This window comes from Papaver somniferum, chromosome 10 (assembly GCF_003573695.1).
Source record: "Papaver somniferum cultivar HN1 chromosome 10, ASM357369v1, whole genome shotgun sequence".
Taxonomy (NCBI): Eukaryota; Viridiplantae; Streptophyta; class Magnoliopsida; order Ranunculales; family Papaveraceae; genus Papaver; species Papaver somniferum.
Window position 1 is genome coordinate 1,339,529 of NC_039367.1, and position 19,209 is coordinate 1,358,737.

Consider the following 19,209-nt stretch of genomic DNA (forward strand, 5'->3'; position numbering starts at 1 on the left):
TCAAAATCAAATTTTTAGAATTTAAAAAAAAAGTTTAGAAGAGAAGGTCAATTTCAATCAATTGAAGAAATTAACCAACAAAATGAACAACCAGGACCTGAAAATGACCGGGTATAGTTCTAAATTAGTCCCAACTAACTTTTGTTGCTCAAAGTTATCTAAAGTACGTAAAAAATTTAATTTTTTTACATTTTCAGAGCTAATTACGGTTGAAATTGTGCTCATAACCAACCATAAATCGAAGTTACGGTTCGTAATAAATGAACTACCAACCGTAACTGGTTAAATTTGAAGAAAATCCAATCGTAAAACCAGTTACGGTTGGTAACTAAATGTTCGATACGAACCGTAACTCAGTTACCGTTGGTAACCAAATGCTCGATACTAACCTAACTGAGTTACGGTTCGTAACCAAATGCTCGATACCAACCGTAATTGAGTTACAGTTCGTAAACTAAAATGGTTACCAATCGTAGCTGAAGAAAATTCTCAGATATAAGAACATACGGTTGGTAATTGAACTATTACCAACCGTAACAACATCAAAATATCCAGTTACGGTTCGTAATTGAGTTAAAATCAACCGTAACTCACATAACCCAGAAATTTCAATTTCAATTTTCATCTAAAACCCTAATTTTCGATAGAAATTAAACTTAAATCGAACAAAATAAACCAAATCGTAACTAGGTTTTCAAAACATCTCATATAAGTCATTACACTACACTTGATTAATTTTCGAATCGTCGATTAATCGAAGACGATGAAATTTTGAGTTTAATGGAGGTTACGGTTGATGGGAGGAGGAGAAGAGAAGAAGAAAGAAAACAAATTTTCAATTTAGCTTTGATTTAGGTTAAAAAAAATGGGAAGGGTAATCTAGTTAATTTACACCCCCTATAGGACATCCCCTAACCAACTAGAGGGACATTACTATTACACTGCCGCCCCTCTAATAAAGCATGTCGTCCCTATAACAAGTTACAATGTAATACACCTATAGAACACTAAATGGATGCACAATTAAAAATAAAAGGAAAAAATTTAATAGCAAAATGCTATAACAGAAATTTTTTTTATAGTTTATAGAAGTAAAACGGGGGATAATTGTGTTGAAGAGTGGAATTTTCTTTTCTTTTTTCTAGCTCTTATTTATATCTTAGGTGGGATGAAAATTAAATATGTAGATTTATAGGGGGATAAAAATAGTTTTAAGATGGACTGAATATTAAATATGTACTACTACATGGGCTAAAAATAATTTTTAAATTTTTTTCTATAATGAACTTTTTCTGGGACAAATTTAGGGATGGGCTATAGCCCAAATTATCCCCTTATTAGGCCCGTCCCTGGTACGAACTACTGGAATTTTTAGTTCAGTTTAGTCCCATAAGGGCGATGTTGTCTGGCATAAAACGTATATGCTTTGTTACTTACCTATGATGCATTGGACCTGTGGGTGGTGCAGTCCTATCTTACACAGTTGGTCACCATAGAGATGTGGTGGCCGGACGGACCCCTTCAGGTCCACCCCACACTTTTTTACATTACCTCAGGCTCATATTTATACTTTTTAATATAAAGTATTGTTATTTTGTGTTTTTTTTAACAATGGTTTAGGCTCAACTCCAATGATAAACTTTATGTGAAGATCTATTGAAACTTTATGTGGAGACTAAAACTTATCTATTATTCAAAAGTCTATTCAATTCTATCTACTAATGAGACTAAGTCGTATAGGTATATAAACTTTATATTATATACATTTGAAATTTCGAGTCGAATTTATCTCGTTTATATAATTCTCGAAATATGAGTTTAAAGCTTAGAGTGCTTCATCATCTACTTGACAACTTTAGTTGTAAACAATTCATTTGTTGGAAACTAAATAATAAGTCAAGATGATCATGTGAAAATTACCTTGAACATCTTACATGATCTGTCTGAGGCAATCATTTGATGTTAACCGGGGATGTTTCGTATTGACCAAATAATCATTTGAAAATTATTTGAAGCTAGTGGTATATGTAAGATTACCATTATCGTCTTTCAAGGATGTTTCAAATCGATTAACGATATTTTTAGAACTACTACCAATGTCTGGATACAACACAGTATGTGTACCCAGTATGCGAACTGTGAAGTACTAGTTTGGATCCAGAACTCTTGTTTGCGAATGAGTTTATCTGTGATAGGTCCGGAACTGTAGGAAAGGTCCATAACGGTAGTTCGCGAACTCAGGGGTTAATTAGGTTTTAAAATCGGTAAGTATGACAACTTTTCAAATACTCTGTATGATAACTATTGTCTATACTCATTAACTCAGTTTCCTTTGCCAACTTTGTTTGCGAACTGAAGTCCCTGGATTCTTAATGCTTTAAGGTATGCGAACTCGGTTCGTAAACGTGGCATTATGTTCATGTATTAGTTCCTGTATAAGTACTTTGTCCACTTACAAACCAAATCGAATATGTTTCAAATGCTTCATGAATATTTCTATGAGATAGTGACATTTGAACAACTCTCTTAAAACACATTTAGATACATTTGACTATATATCATAATTGGTTGATTATCAGATTTGGTCTAGAAATGTTAGATGAATATAGCTAAGTTAAAAGTGTTCATATGGCTAACTTCGGTTAACTGTTATTGAGCCAACTCATTATATACGTTTAGGTCAAGGTAGTTAATATCGTGTATCGCTATCATATCGGTCGGGTCCTATACACCTATACAAGTGATAATATCTGTTTTTACAGGCGATACATCATTTAATATACAATTTCAAATAATTATAAAACCATAGTAAAAAATAATAAGAATCATACACATATCTCAAATTTCCAAAATACAAGGTGGTTTATTAGCCAACGTTATGATTGTTGTGCCATTATACCGGTAAATCTTTTTTATTATCCTTCATATTTATTTTTTATATTTCTCTGCCTTGCAATCGAAATATGGGTTCCATCTTATATCTTACCATATAATCATTGATTATATTATAAATATATTAGGGATTTTTACCTTCTCCAATTGACATTGTACTTGTTTGTAAATACTAGATGCATGTTGATGAAAAATTTATTCACAAAACCGATATTATCGGTGTACAAGTAAAACCGATATACCGGTCTGTACCGGCCTGTACAACCGAGAATATCATTTCGTCTTTGTATCGCCGATATTTTTGATATTGTATAGGTATTTTCCGATATCCGATAAAAACCTGTAATATCGGCATGTACAACCGATATTGATTACCTTGGTTTAGGTGCGGTTCATCCATAAGTATATTTCGTTTGTGTGTATCAAGCTAAACCATCTAATGGTGGAGATTCGTTGCTTATTTTCTAAGCAAACTTAGCTTGAATCTTAAGTCAGGAGTTCATCCAGCGGTGAATATTAATTGTTTTGTTAATAAGCTATCTTAGTTTTGATTGTAAGCAACCCTGATTTGAAAGACTATATAAGGAGAAGTTCTAGCATCTGGGATACCTAATCCCTACACTTTCGTGTGTCCTAGTTGCAACCTAGATTCGGTTCTCTCTTAACCTAGGTTTCTAGTTTTCCTGAAAACCATTACTACCTAGGTTTAACGACTTCAAAACTTCGCTTGGGATTCGTGAAGCCAGGTCCAACTATTTTCTTAGTAGTTGCATATCCTGATCTTACTTTTTCTGTCGTATTGGGTTTAATCTTCTCTAATATTTTCTCGAGATTTATATCCGATAGGTAAGATATAAAAATTAACCGCAACAATTTCTTTGCCTCAGACTCTTGTGATTCCGCAATAAATTCTTTTGTTAATCAGTTAGGTTATTGTGAGGTGACTAATATTCTAGGCTGCTCTTCGGGTGTATAAGACCGAATTACTAGTTGTGTTTCTTGTTCACCTTGATCTTTATCTTAAGAAGGAAACAACAAATAGAATATACTTATCTGTGGGAGACATATTTGTTTATAAGTCTTCGACTTTGGGTCGTAGCAACTTATAGGCTATAAAGGACGTCATCTAGGGGAATCAAGTGCGCAGAGTCTTGCGAGATTCAAGAGGTGTAAGGAACGCAATTGTACCTTAATCGGCGTGACAATTGGTTAGGAATAAACTACATTCTATTCCGAAGTTAACTTGTAGTTGGATAAAGTCTATAGCGTCTTAATATAATGTGGTATTCAAGTCTGGACTAGGTCCCAGGGTTTTTCTGCATTTGCGGTTTCCTCGTTAATAAAAATTCTGGTGTCTGTATTATTTTTTTTCCGCATTATATTTTCTGTATATAATTGAAATATCACAGGTTGTGCGTTGTTCAATCACAGTTGATAAAACCGACCTTGATTGTTGGATAGGACTTGATTGACACTCGGACATTGGTCTTTGGTACCATCCGAGTTATTCTCATACCAATCAGGTTCACGGATTCCTATCTGTTTGGTTTACTGATTGTGTTGAGAAAGAGATAAAGTTATTTGATATCTTTGTTGATTGATTTTCAATAAGTTGATACTCTCAGAATTATATTGGAGTTTAGTCCATACAGATTGACGAACGAAAAGTTGGGTGTGGTTGTTCTTCCCCCGCGTTTTCAATTGGTATCAGAGCAGCAAACACACTAAGACCTATAAGTTTGTGTTTGAAACAATCTGATTACCGTGGATAAAATTTTATCTCAATTTAACGTACAAAGTCATGACAACCAAAGTTTTTGATTATGCCAAGTGTCTGGGGCTTACCTCAATGGATAACTCCTTAGCAGATTCTTTCGAGTCCAGAGGTAAAAATCTTCTGCTATCAGGTTCTGATAACATTCCCACTAATTTGACAATTGAATATACGTAAAAATCTGAGTTTGAACTTACAAGAAGTTTAAAAATTTGCTGAGATTATTGATTTTCAAGCTTCTAAATTTAGAATTCTTGAAGAAAAATATGTTCGGTTTACTGATGATCTTGAGAAGTCTCTTGATAGAGAACGAGAACTCTGTTGCGTTATTAAGTCTTTTTCTAACAATATCGAAAACCTTTTTCAAAAAACTACTCTACAGTGTGAAAAGATTAATATGCTTGAAGATACTGTTAAAGAAGACTTAATAACAGAAGAACGTTTAATCAAGGCTCATTCATCTGAATTGAATAATCGTGTTGAAAAAGAGAACCTGGTTGCAACTCTTTTGTTAGCCCAGTAACAATGTAATTCCCTGAAAAAGGAAAACTCTATTTAAGTGAGTAAGTCTTCTTCAGTGCATGATGTTACTATTCATGTAGTATTACCTCGCATGGAGAAAATTAATCCTAAGGAAATATCTGGTAAGAAACGTTTACGTAACTTGCTGATATCCGAAAAGGCTATGAGTCAAAACTGGGAATCACCAAATGTTTCTCATCCACGAATCTGTTCATTCTGCGGGATAAAGAATCATAGTGTTTTACATTGTTATGCTAGAAAGAAACAAATTATTGATATTCAAAATTTACTTCTCTTTGCAGTTAACGAAGTAAATAGTCTGACGGTGCAACAATGAAATTTCTTCCTGCAGACAACCGGATTTCTTATAAAAAGGGTTTCAGGGGGTCACTCCTTTCAAAAACTCTATAGGACCAGTGACTTTCATAATGTTGTGTCTTACAACAGCTCTGATGTCCATGTTCCCATTAATAATGAGAGTGTCTGACATATCTAAGTTCAGAAGTTTGGATTCAAATGATTCTTATGTTCTAAAGCGGGTTTCAAGAGGTCCTAGACTTCATTCTCAGAAAAATCCTTCTGAAGTACGTTCAAAAAAGAGCAAGTTCTCAGACTACTCTTTAACAAGAGTATCATTGCGTGAACCGAGTGAAACAAGGCGTAACAGAAGAAAGGAAAGGAAGTTAAAACGAAAATACACAGAAGGTAATCACGAAGTTTCCCTAAATATAAGTAGTTATATCGTGTCTCACTCTAGTACCTAGTATCGGCAATAGCATCCTTGTAACTGACCTGAGAGTTAAAGGATCACATGAGAGGGATGCTCAAGTTTTACTAATGACTACTTTTACTTGTGTGTTTTCATTTTTTCTTATATATAAAAAAAATAACTATATATATATATATATATATATATAATATCTTATTGTGAGTTTTTCTCCATACTGATATTATTTGTTCTTCATCATGTGAACGTTGAGTCATATCTTGATTCCAAGTAACTGATGTACTATATTGGTTTTTCGAGTGCTCTAATTTGGAGGCTTTCTCTTGAAGCTTCTAATTATAGAGCTATGAAGACCAATGTGATGACTGAAAGTGAATGATGTGTATGTTACTCTAGGTTTTTGTTGACCTGTTAACTCTTTTTAAGAACAGTCTGCGAACATCCGCATACTCAGGTCACAAAGAGTTTATATAGGGTTTCTATAACAAGGGATTTCTATTGTTCCTCTTGTTCATGAATATATAATTATTCATCTCCTTCCCTATATAAAAAAATGGAGAACTCAACAAGATCAAGTGATTGATCTTGATATAGAAGAAGATGTCAAAGTAAGGAGCTTGTTTCAAGAATTTGTTTTGAGAAAGATGATTGCAAGGAAAGATCATAACTCTTGGATTGTTGAGTCTGTCAAGGATTTAATTCATTCTTAGAATGACTCAAAGGTTAAATTTGTAAATCTACAATTAAAAATAAATCATCTAATTGATGGTCAGGCCAAAATCATTGAAAAGCAAAAGGTCTTGATACGGAACCAGAAGAAGCTTATTTCTGAATGCACCAAAGCCAGACAACTTGCTCATGTTGTCAACCGAGAGGTTAATGTTCTAACTCACGAACATGGAGTCTTCACTTTCAAGAGAGTCAAGGACATCAACGATACATTTTAGAACTACTACCAATATTCAGATACATCACAATATGTGTTGGAGCATAGCTCAGTTAAAATCACCAAACTTTGGTATGTCAAGTTTGGTTGTCATATGTTAGTATCAAAACTCATCTATAGTCGCTTGATTAAATACTATAGTTAACTTCTTTTAGGTTAGACTAGAAAGTATAGGAATGTTGAGACATACAAATATTAATATGAAGACCTGAAGAATGAAAAAAGTTAACGAACTACAACGACGACATCATCCTTCAACTTGAGGTTAGTAATATTGACTTGAATTATTTCAATCCTAACACATCTTTCAAGTCGTGCTATATTGAGAATATAATATGCAAATCTGTACATACTATACATGTTGTATATAATACTCTAGTGAAGAGACATGATCATAATAGTATGATCATAGTATTAAGGAATTAGACTACGAAGTATAATGCCTATCTTTTGAACTTCATAGATATGACATCGACATAATCTTGTATATAGTTTTATGATTATGTATATGGGTTAACGGTGAAGATTTCATCCTAGGAAACAATGTTTTACATTTGTTTAAGGGAAGTACATTCATGAGCTTGTTTCATGAATCGAAAGGGAAATCAATAGGTTTATTGGTCCGGCTATTCATTGCATATTCTTTGGATGCCTATTTGTGAGTTGGTAGAACCGATCTTAACTCGGGTTATGTATCTTGGTATAACCGATCACAATACCTAGACTTATGATTTGGTATGACCGGTCCTGATAATTGTTGTATCCGATCCTAAGTAATCTCCATGAGACGGTATGATCAATCCTTGTAATTGGTATGGCCGATTCTGGTAATTGATGCGACTGATCATAAGTAGTTGTGTGACCGATCCTTGTAATTGGTTTGACCTATCCTAGTGACTGGTGTGACCGATCACAAGTAAGTACCATGTTTAGGTAGAAACGATCCTAGTGATTGGTATAACCGATCTGAACCCATGAATGTGACTTGGAAGGACCGGTCACAACTAACCATTATGTCTTGATATGAACGGTCACATATTAGTCTTGGATTATTGGTAGAACCAATTCTAAACTTGTTTGGAAGTGTGGTAGAACCGATTCAAAGATGCAAATCCATGTAAATACAAAATAAGGATTTGCAGTGAAAAGATGTCAACATATTTTGAACACGAGAAGTAACTCTTATCATTTATCTTTCAAAGATATTCCTTGGTACTCAATGTGATCTTGTGCCATTAATATATACAATGCACGGTCACCGTTAAAACGGCTGTGAGAGCAATTTTCAGTTAACTAACAAATTACATAACAAATCAGAAGACATTTGTCACGGAAAGAACGGATAGTAAGTTGTATGCCCACATTCTATCATCTACAATCTTTTAGAATGCAAGCAGAGCTGTAGAGATCCACCTAATGCCCAACCTAGAATGTTGATGGGCAGATCTAGTTATCTTCCTGGTAATCTGGATTCTCTCTGAGAATCACAAATCCTTCAAGGATGGGTGAAAGGGGAATGTACCTAAAAGAATATATAGAATAATAACAAGAATGTTAGGTCGTAAAGGAACAAATAGGCAAAGAAAGATATAAACTAAAACAGAGGCTGTAAGTAATATATAAACTAAGAAATCGACGAAAAAAGATGTAAAGAAACAAGAGTAAGTTATGAAACTCAAAGAAGTAAAAGAGGTAACTGTAAGATATGCATACTTGTCAGTAGCAAGTTCTGCTCTATCACCAACACCCAAAAGAACAGGTGTCAAGTGTGTTTGGAATCCTGTGATGGTCTTAGGCTGACCAGCTTGACCAACAACATCAACTGCTTTCCCGACTCTAACAGGCACTGACAAAGGTTTTTGATTCTCATCCACAGTCATCAACATTCTAGGCTATAAGATCAAATTCAGAAAAACAAAAAGACAGCGTCAATATAAAAAACAACAGATACTACAAATGTCAGCAAATATCCATAAAGGCTCGTTCAAGTTGTTGGCAAAAGTACCTTCATGGCTAATGAGAGATAATAAAGGACATAGTGGTATTTCCCAAGGATAAGAGATTTCATGTCAAGACAAGTATGGAGCACGACAACTAGCCCAGCAAGTGCAGTTCTGTAAATGAAGAAGAATACATTAGCGTGCAACTTGTAGATACCATAAGAAAGAAAGAGCCTATAGGCTACAACAGTGGGGCTCGCACATATGCAGTGAACCTCTCTCTAGATCACTATGTCTAGAGGAGGAGGGACGTGAAACAATATTAAGACAAACATTCTGATAAGCTAATCCATATGCCCTGGTATTTTCTTTGAGGTGCCCATAAAGAGAAAAACATGCCGATTGTGATAAGCTCAAGGCCTGTGAATCTTATTATGAGGCTTGATATAAACATCATTGATATCAGTAATCTAATTCTTTTTCCTGGTTTCATTTGACTAAATATTTCGGTTTAGGAAAAGGGTCAAAAAAAGTATGATCAATAGTGTAGATTAGCCCACTCCAAGCAAGAACATGTACCTTTTAAGCGTAAGTAGACTATCCTGGAGTCTACCGATCAAAAAAGGTGAATTTTAGGGCAAGCTCTACTTACGGCGACAGAAGGAAACGCTCCGAATGATGAGGAGCAAGTGTTAGTAATCCTTTTCCCAAATGCACGAGACCTTGAGCAATCCGAACCTGCACACATAATAATAATTAAAAGAAAAATTAGTATAAACAATTACGGATGTAACTTATAACTCAAAAAATACTAAAGAGATGTAACATATAAGTAGCATACACAAAAGAGAAGGCTGGCTTCTTTGTAATAGTAACTAGAAAGATTGCGAAGCATGCCGGCTATTCGAGCATTGTTGGTACCAGCACCTACCAACCCCAAAGAAATAGTGGCTGCCTGCAAGACACACAGAACAAGTTATGCTACAGAATTAGGACAAAATGTATTACAACATTTTGCACAGTTGGAACCCACGCTCTGCATCACTAACATACCATTGCCACTTCCGAGTCTGTCATGGCTAAGCCTGCTTAATGCATCCATAACATTTACCTAAGCCAGGAATACAAAGTTAAATAAACAGAATTTACAAATACTTCATGAAAAGAAAGAACAGCACCAGGTAATTCCTCAATACTCTCTATTTCAATTCCTCGTACTCAATTACATACCACAATTTTAGAAGGTAAGGAAATTTGCAGCAGGAAAACCAAATTGATGGGGAAATGGTTTTAAATGTTCTCTAGAATGGCAAACTAGAGCAGTAGAGGCTCTACCGACCACAAACAGCCAGTGGTTCGTCGTGGAAGCACAGCACGTATTGGTGTATGTCAAACGAGTGGGGAAATGGTAGTACAAATCAACTGATTAGCTACCACCAGATAACATAAGTATGTATGTCGCCATTGCAAGGCTGGATACCTTTGGGTTGGATATGCAGAGGATTCCAAGAGCCAACGGAACAGCGCGGCGGATATTTTGCTCTCCATATTGCAACAAGTGTTCTAGTGACCGAATGACATATCAAGGCCCAGCTCTTCCGACATTGCTACCATAGCAATTCCAAGCACAGCAGGTCCTTGATGGGTCTCGCCCTTTCAAGATGTTGTGAACATTGTCCCAGAAGATGCTGAACCTGTAAGAATAATGAGACATTATAGCTCACCATGCAACCAATAGATTTTCTTAAGTGCAACAATAATGACAAATAGAGTGAAACCTCAAGGACATTTCCAGTGCAGCATAGGCACAAGATAATAAGGTCATATCACAAATTTCTTTATTTTTTATGAAAAGTCTTGGAAACTTTTGCAGTAGCCTCCACTCTTTCCTGCCAATCACACAAGTTTGAAGTTATAAATGCCTAATACAGAACAGATTAAAAGTGTAAAGCCTTAATTTAGGTCCCTCAAAGTGAATGCTGAAATGCTAAGTTACCTTTTTCCAAGGTAGAGAAGGCCTAGACCAAGCGGTAGAAGACGAGTGAGAGGCTCACCAAGTTCGGCCTCAGTTCGGTCACTAACCCAAAATATAGAATGAGCAACATCCTCATTGCAAGAACCCACAAAGACCAAGCCCAATGAGATTGCTGCAAACGCAATCACATCAAGAGGTGCCTTTGTATCCCTAGAATTGGAGATAATTTCAGATGAATCTGCTCATAAATCTGCAGAGTGATTCACTTATTCAACACACATTTACTACATTACCAATAAATTAAAGATAAAAAGGGTAAAGAAATAAGCATTCTCTAAGAAACATCTTGACAGCAGAACAAGACGTCGTGTCTCACACTCTTGAACACTAAACAGTATGACGACTAATTACTCTCGCTATAAGAGCTAAACTGATAACCACTGAGTCAATGCCATGTGCAATAATTTAATTATCCCCAATTTGAATGAGCCAAATAAAGAAACATACAGGCGCAGACAAAAAAAACAGACCCTTCCGTCCATAGAACCACAAGATTTTTTTCTTCACGTCGGAAGACCTAACAACCATGATGAAAAACATTTTACATTAAAAGCATAAATTCAACTCTCATTGAAGTTTCAAAACAGAAATTTACCTGCTTATTTTTGGTCCCTGCATATGCCAAACCTAATCCCATAATGGCTCCAATACGAACAGTTGAATCTGCATTATTTATATAGTCTTTTAGATGCGCCATTGCCTGATAGGGCGGATAGTGTAAGACATCAGCTCAGCATATAAAAGACATGATTAGATAAGTGTGAATGGAAAAAAAAAAACTCACTGGGTCAAAGTCGTGGATGACACTGCAATTTGCAATCCAACACCTAACAATGCACCTGCAATGACATGTTGTCACTGCTGTGGAATACTTATCCAGTTGAGCAAGCCCATTGTCCACGTCCCATGACAAAATCATACCCTACAACCATGAAAAAATGCATAAATATATCACCAGAAATCAGAGTCGTATTACTAAAAAATAAAAAGAAACTGTGCCTCATACCAGACTTGCTGCAGCACTAGCCTTCCCATGTTCCTTGTTCTTAAAAAGCCAGCTTCCTGTAGCGCCACACTTGAAGAATCTGAAGGAACTGTCATCAACTGATCCTGGAGAAAATTAAATCTTCAGAAACTGGGCAATGTTAATAACAAAAAGAAAACCGTCTTAAATATTTACCTGACCAAAACCAGCATTTACGAAAGCATTTACAAACGTAGCAGCTAAATCTGCCTGGCGGAATCAACACTCGCACAGCACTAGCCCTGTCGTCAATCAAGTGCACCTAGAAAACAAATAAGCAATAAATCATACACAACGACGGCTGCAAAACCACGACAAAACAAGCAACTGCGTAAAAAATTATGCAACATAGTGGCGAAGGTGTATCACCACAGATGGATACCAGGATGCATTTCTGCCACAAGAACCCCATAAGTTTCCCTCGTAATTATATAGAAATTAACTAATCATCATTCATCTGTTGATTGATACCTTGTAGATATCTTCAGGAGACTTTGGTTCCATGACCTCAATGTCACGAGCAAGATTGAGATAGCCTTCAGTAAGATTGAAATTGTTGATTATGTCTTGACAGGCCTCCCTATCATCATCATCCTTAATCATGTCATCATCCAGCATAAAGTCAACACCCTAAACAGTATATGTACAAGTAAAACATTAAGTATTAATTCACCAATGACTTTCGAAAGATAATACGTCAATGATCAAGACTAGGCATTTATGCACCATATCATATGAGTACTATATTGTTTTCTTGAGAAAACGTCTTAAGGTTGACTAGACAACTCTATCCTACTCAATACATGATTTTAAGGTCCACGAGTAGAATGACCACAGCCAATTCGATATCGGAATGTCTCCAAGTATTTGAGTTTGTACTCCTGATACCAAAGCCTCTTGACCAAACAGACCTTAAATTTGCTGCACATGCATAAGGTAACTGCACTAAGAAAACTGATGTCGGTACAAAATGACAAATTGGTGCACAGCTTGAGTGTTTTCAGTCATACCCGCAGAGGTCATGCTTATTAAAAATTAGACACATTCTTGTATCAATATAAAAAGTTAAGGTCTAAATGGGGTCTGAGCCATTGCTTTTCCTTGACCAGGACAACTGTTTCCCAGTGACTACTAAGTCAAACATTTTATCGCTGACGCTAATTAAATATTCCCTGAACAATAATCATATATCTCAGGTATCACATCAAAGACACCCTTCCCAAGTACAGATAGTAAAACTAAAATTGCATCCCAAAACTTACATGGCGTGCAAGGATATAACAAAATTGCTTTTTCAGTTGAATGTCATCACAAGATATAAACATCTGCTGCACAGACTGCAAAAGTAGCCACCTCCACTATCAAAACTCACAAATGAAAGAAACAGTTCTGGCAAAACTAAATACGAGGTAATGCAGAACAAAAACAAAAATACATGTTTAAGATCTGAAACTAAATGCACCTTCAACTTATTCAAGGAAAGTGCAATCCGGAGTGCTGACGGGTACTCTTTAAACTTGAGATATAATCGATAGGTTATATTCAGAACCAACAAATCATCCGGAACGGACAGGTATCTGTAATTATGATACATGACGGGATGTTAAAACAGAAAAAGATAATGGTGTCGAGATTTTTATCCTCGCCACAAATTCTTCGTACAAGATTTTACCTGGCCGAACTAGTAAGGTAAAGGCATGTCCTTTTATAATTTGTGGCGTCAACATGCTCAACCAACAAATGAAGGTCTTCAACCTGAAATCAACAAAGAAGAGTTCGTCACAAAATCCAACCACCAAATATAAGAAACCTTAATAGTAATATTAAAGAAATAAGTACCTCCATTAGAAGATCAACAGCTTCAGGCTCTGCATTGTGCTGCGAACGATTAACAAAGACGAATGAACCAAAAAGCTTTATAACAAAACTAATTAAAGGTAACACGAATATCAAACTCGCGTTAATTGGCAACAAATTGATTGTAAATGAGTATCAAAATGTGGAGTTAGTTATTAACCATCCTTTTTAAGCGTACCTTCATGTGAAAGGAAACAATCTGTTGCGCGAGCTCCTTCAACTCATCCATTTCAGAATCTTCAGAGTCATCTTCAGAGTCATCTTCAGAGTCCTGTTAAAAAAGGCAATGTACACTAAATAATACATCGAAATAGAAGACAAACACAATCTATAGCAAGAAGTCATAGTAATTAGTTATCCCAGGTCTCTTTGCCACCATATATCTAGCTACGATGTACAAGACACGTCGCCATAAGAATAAACACGGTAGTTAACCTTTATTTTTCTTTTAGTAAAAGATAGGTACCGCCATAAATAATAAGTAGGTCCAATTCAAATCCATAAAATTGGCAATGTAAGACTTTTACCCCTTAAATGAGTCACCCAACTATGCTGGATCTTATTAAATTACCATACAAAAGTCACAGCACAGATGCCTGACCTGTTTCTCTGCATACTCTTGTGAGATTTCTCCAGCCAGGTTCCTGGTTTAAAATAAAAAAATAAACATTGAAGGTACCTAGATTGTTCTTTTAAGCCATTTAGATATATAGTCCAAATTAACCTTATCATGTGCTTAAGAAATCAGACCCTAAAAGCCTTGACAAACTCACTTCATTCAGAACTACTATAGATATCACAACCAACAAATGTTCAATACCCAGTTAAACAAGGTCTCTCAGGAGTCGAGATAACTACCTAACATATTCATGCCCCCACGAATCAATATCTCCTTCTGAACCCAATAACCTGTATTTGAGGCTCTCCTACATAAAAGAGAAAACAAGTAAGAACAAAGGAATATAATAGCATACTCAACTACAAATAAAAACCATGATTTATCTTATCATAAAAATAATATATATATATACATATATTGATCCTGCTGTGTTCTATGAAGATAACCTACAATACCCAGCCTAGACAACATATATTTGACGCAATTATTAATGTTAAAATGAGCTGGTGTAATCAAGTAATTTTATAGAAAACTATGCCAGATTAGAAGGACCCTTAAACGAAAAACAAGCCCTATAAGTTCATCTAATGTCATAATTACAATTCAAGGTTTCTCCCTTTATTATAGTTCAAATTGTGACTGAAGAAACAAAGAGAAAAGTATATGCTTTCACCTACCCGTTCTCCTTCAACAGACATAGTTAATGCCAAAATGGAAAGTATGTCAGCTAGGTATTCCTGCAGTTTAAGAGAATAAGTGAAACAGATAAGTTGCAAATAATCCAGATAGGTAAACCTAAAAGGATAACTGAGCAAGTTGCACCTTCAGCTCTGAATCTTCCATTGTTTCAAAGTAAGTCTTTAAAGTTCCATAGTGTGCCCGGAGAAACTTAAGTGGTTTTGGAACAGAAGTCATTGAGCTAGTTGAGGTACGTATTTCCTGCCTACAGGAAAAAGAGAAAGTACAATTGAGTTTCAAATTGGACAATTGGACATGACAGTTAAATACCACGTCAAACGTGGAATCAGTCTTCAACATCTTTTAAGCAGAACAAATTATCATCTAATATCCAGTCATTTTTTAAAAGTGCAAAAGTAGCCGAATGTACTTAACAAAATGCAGTTGAATCACCATAACATCGGAATGAGAGATCTGATATGGCTAAGCATTAAAGCCATTTGGATCTCTCAATAGAAGGCTAATTATATTGGGATATTTAATTAGAATGCTCATTAGCACCGAGCCAATATGACACAACTAGAACATACACTAAATAGTAATATTGCCTGAGCCAAGCCGGCTTGGCACTGTGGCTCATACCACAATCCAGGAATCGTAAGTTAAAAACATGAAATCAATGTCATGGCATGGAATGAGGCAAGAAAAATAACAGATCTAACACAACATATATGAGGCAGAATACCAGAGTATCCATATGTAACCAAAATGATTTTTTATATTTTTAATCCATTTCTTATACTCTAAGAATGATGATGATCAATTATAACAAAAATGATAGGATTCTGCATTACCTAAGGAAAAACTCCTTAAAAAGGATGGGACAAACCCAGTACAAACATAACCACTGGTTTACAATCTTCAAACTACTAAACTAAAGCTGAAATACCAATTTCTATATAATATTGGAGTGTATAATCTCCAATTGATTTAGAGTTCCAAAATATACTGCTTAAGATTACACAGCATCCGCTAGTTATGGTCAACAGAAGTTGACATTGCGTTAGATGAATTGATAATTCAAACTATTATGTAGCCAGCATTGTCATTGAAGAGCACAAACAAAATTAAAGAAAAGAAGAACTTCATCACCACATTGATTATAACAGTCTCATTGAACACTAATTAAAGGTTTCACTAAATTACACAAAGTAAAATTACTTGAAAAACTACCAAATTACAGATAACACAGTCTGTAAAATTACCTCATACTTTCTAACGCTTGCTTCTGAACATCAGGATCAACATCCTGAGCTCTTTCTACATACAGCTCCAATTGTTGCTTAAGAGCCAAATCCTCATCCGACTGTAATTTCAAAACAACCGATATAAATCAGATTGAGAAGTTTCTATAGAAACGAAAAACAAAATTAGGGTTTAAAACAGACCAAATCTTCATCTTTCTTTTCATCCTTTTTCTTCTTAGAATCTTTTAATGGTGCTTTCTGAGTAGCTTGTTCTGAATTCTCACCATTCTTCTTCTTCTTAGGGTTTGGATCAGTCGTCATCTCTCTGGTCTCAAGTAAATAACCAGAGGAGTAGAATTTGAGGTTTTAGAGGTGGGAAATGGGAGGAAGAAATGAGAATTGGTAGTGAAGAAATGTACAGATTGTATAGGCGAGAAATCTTTCGCAACAAGGCAGGTACCTGAGTCGACCTATAAATGAGGGGAATGGGTTCAAAGTCAGACCTGATTCAGATAGGTCACTGATCCCATCCCAAGTCACATAGGTCGTAGCGGTTATAACGTTCACAGTCGTGTGCCGGCCTAAAGTAGGCCATAAGTGTTTCGTCTTTTTTTTCTGGGTCGCTTCCTTGGTCGTTATTGGCAGTTACATCTCAAATTCATTTCCACGAAAGTTAGAGCGAGTTTGGTATAGTTTTCAGAAACAGATTTTTGTTTTTAAAAACTGAGAAAACAGAAAATAAGAGAAAACGGGTTTGGGAGAGACATTTTCAGAAAATGTTTTCTATTTATTCTTTGTTTTTAAAAACAACAAATTATTGTTTTCTCGTTCACATAATCACATCAACGAAATAGGCAAACGCGCAACAAGATGCGCCATAAGCCCTTTTTGAATTGCAAATCCTAACCTATGGAAAACAAACTCTCTCGAACCGGAGTCATGACATTACTGTGCATGACTTTCTGGACTCTTTTGAGGAGTCCAACCGCCTCTTGAGCCATGACATTACTGTGCATGACTTTTTGTGTTTTTTTTTTGAGTCATTCTTTTTATTTTCAGAACAAAGTAAGAGATCGCGGGAATGACTGCAAGTGAGTCATGGTCAGTATCACTATCTGTTAGACGAGTCTTTACATTTGATCTGATTTAGTTGATTTTCCTTGGTTTTCAAAAACTGTTTTTATCCTACCAAACAATTTTCAGAAATGAAAACAAGGAAAAAGGATATATTTTTAAAATGGTAGAAAACAATTTTTGAAAACTGTTTTTAAAAATTGTATCAACGGGCTCTTACTTTTTCTCTCTTTTTTTTTATCTCTTTTATTTTATTTTTTATCCTGTTCGGATTGGGGTATACCCAATTTTAAAAAGACTCATTTGAAGGGTTAGGGAGTCTTAAAATAAGCAAAGTTACAAAAATATCCTTATGCATTATAATTAAAACTAAACTTAATTCCACTCATTTCATTTTCATTTCATCTTCACCTCTTCTTCTCCTCCTCCACCATACCGGCTAAAACTGGTCCCCTTCATCAAAAAACGATTGAAAAATATCGATTAATTCGTCGATTCGAAAATTCCATCGTCGATTAATCTTCAAACATGGAGCCACCGAAGGCTAGTCATATGAAATAAACAAATAGAAAACCTAATCAATATAACCGTGGAATTGCAAAGTTCAACACAAACGGAGTAAAAAAAACGTTGAAGAAGAAGAAATCAACGCCGTTAAAACCGAAGAAATGGCGCGATTGAGAAAGTAAGGGCCTACTTAAACTCACTCCAGTACTTTAATTTTATCTTTTGCATGTCAAATTAGGTCAAAAATAGAATTTGTGAATCTACAGTTATTCATCCGGAAAGGTCTCTGATTCACGACCCTGCCGACTTTTCATATTTAGGGTTAGTCGACAAGCTCTTAGGTTAAATATCATGCTGGTTGTTTAATATCTGTAACTGCTTTTTACAGGGTCGGCAAGGTATTCAACCTTAATACCTTGCAGGCAAAATGTGTTTCTTATAGTCGTTGGATTTTAATTTTTTACCCTACCGACGGTATGCTTTGAAAAATGTTGGTGTCTCCTGATGCCTTAAGTTATAAGATCGGCATGGCAATTGAATACCACCCTGCCGGCTGCATTTTAGCCGGCATTGTATGGGTTATAGACCCTGCTGACGAATTGTGTGGAAAATCCTTGTATCTAATGTGTTCAGAGTTGTTATAAGCCAGCACAGTAGTTGAATAAGACCTTTCCGACCATTGTTTACCCGATATGGATTTAGTTATCGACCCTGTCGGCTATTGTTTACCCGGGGTAGGTTATAGTTGTCGACCCTAACGACTAGTTGATTATTTTTTTAATTTTTCTTGTTTAAGTTGCAAAAGGGAAAGAATTTACTCCTCCTTCAAGACCTCCTCGTTTTGGTGACAAACTCTTGACTGCAACACATCGAGGGGCATTAGTTGAGCCGGGAACGCTCAAGGTCCGTGAATGGAATGATTCTCAAACACCAACGGAACCAAGTGATTCAGATGAAACTCCAGATGAAGACCAATCAAATCCATCTGGTAGAAGAGGTAATGATCATGATGGTGTTGAAAGAACTCCAGCTGTTGGAGGAGATGATGAGCATGATGATGAAGATCAAGACATGCCACCTGTTGAAGGAGGTAATGGTGATGGTGATAACAATGATGGATATAAAGATAAAGATAGACAAGATGAAATTGTTGAAGAGGAAGAGGATAAAGAAGAGGAAGAAGAATAAGGTGGAGAAAAAACAGGTAATGATCAACAAATTGAAGCTGCAACTACAACCACTATCGGAAGACCAAAGAGGGTTATCACTAAACCAGCTGATTCGCACATGCTTCCCCGTTACTTGAAGGTCACACTGAAACCAGGTTAGCCTCCACTAGGGACCTGAGAAGATGGTGGACATGTTTT

At 35.7% G+C, this 19,209-nt stretch overlaps 1 pseudogene; it reads right to left on the bottom strand.

Annotated features, from left to right (window-relative positions):
• Positions 1-8,019: 8,019 nt before the first annotated feature.
• On the bottom strand, positions 8,020-16,726 carry LOC113319510 (annotated as a pseudogene).
• Positions 16,727-19,209: the final 2,483 nt, after the last annotated feature.